Source organism: Sceloporus occidentalis, unplaced genomic scaffold, assembly GCF_023333645.1.
Source record: "Sceloporus occidentalis isolate IW3139 unplaced genomic scaffold, rSceOcc1.0.p SCAF_25, whole genome shotgun sequence".
NCBI classification, from domain to species: Eukaryota; Metazoa; Chordata; class Lepidosauria; order Squamata; family Phrynosomatidae; genus Sceloporus; species Sceloporus occidentalis.
In genome coordinates this window covers 7,534,705-7,536,042 of record NW_028317005.1, presented here as the reverse complement: position 1 = coordinate 7,536,042, position 1,338 = coordinate 7,534,705, and positions in this window count along the sequence as shown.

The window sequence follows — 1,338 nt, the reverse complement described above, 5'->3', positions numbered from 1 at the left end:
GAGAACTGTTGTAATTGACTATTTAACAGTTAATATTAAAGCCTGTATAAATGTTTCATAATCCTAGCATATGAGAAATCCCAGGCATGCCACTCTAATGCATTATAAGCAGCCATTTATACAAACTGTTGGGGGTTGTACTGGAAACGTAATTGCGGTATTCATTTTCCATGTTTAACCCAGGTCAGTATCTGTGTCCACTAAGTATCCACCTATTTCTACTTGTCCCTCAGGCTAAAATGTGCCAGCCCTCCCTTTGGGTTCTGTGTCCCATATGTTCTGTGTATAATTTGAATTTCCTCCTTTATTTAGTTATCGCAGGTGCTGCTCTCTTCGGTTTTTCATTATGTTTATCCCTCTGTTTTGATAAATACCGGCACACACCGGTCAGTAGTAAGAAGTAGTAAGTTCAAGATTTTTAACTGAAAGACAAGCAAGTTCATTGCAGCTATTTATGCTTTTCAGGAATGCATTAAGCTGATTATTTTAATGTTGAAAACATATTCAGGTACAATAGTCTCTTGAAACTGAGAGCGACCCTGCCATTTCCCGAAGGCAAGTTAAACCGTTTGCAAAATACTTCTAAATTCTAGCTTCTCTCTGTTTTGTTGCAACATGTAATTACAGCTGACAATACTGACCCGTGTCATGGTTTAACAATCCTCAATGCACAACTGACATAGATATCAATAGTAATGACAGTTGCTAGGATTTATTCAACGCTGCTGATTTTTAAACACTCTTGTGTTGCGTAGTATTTCCCACTGCATTCAGCTGTCAAAAGGCAAAGGGACTCTCATGCAGAAAATGAAAGGTTTATATATGTATAAGAATGGATTTGTTTGTGCCATCAATATACATAATGCTTGTACAGTACAATATGTACTAAATCCCTTTCACACACAAATCAGGTTAACCCTTTAGGTGCCAGATGGTTGGGCATCTCATTTATCTTGCATATATAGTAGAAATACAACATGGAAGGACTTCAGGGGGTCTCAGTAGTAATACTAAAGCAATGTGAAGTCCTGATGTTTCCACAGATGGAAGACTGGGCTTTTAGGGGCTTCCTTCCTCCGCTGTCATTTTAAGAGATTAAAAATAACTTTAATCCTAAACTTTGTACAGAGACTAGTTTTTTCCAGCTTTTTTTCTTTTGCACAAACCTATAACAGCTCACCTAGTGAGTATAGTGAGCGACCATAACACTAAGCAGGACAGAGTGCAAGATGTGAATTTGAATTGGATCTTTCTTTAAATTCCCATCCAGCATGACCAACACTTGCTGACAAGCAGAGCTGAACTGGGGAAAATGGCTAATTTGATCCCATCTGATAG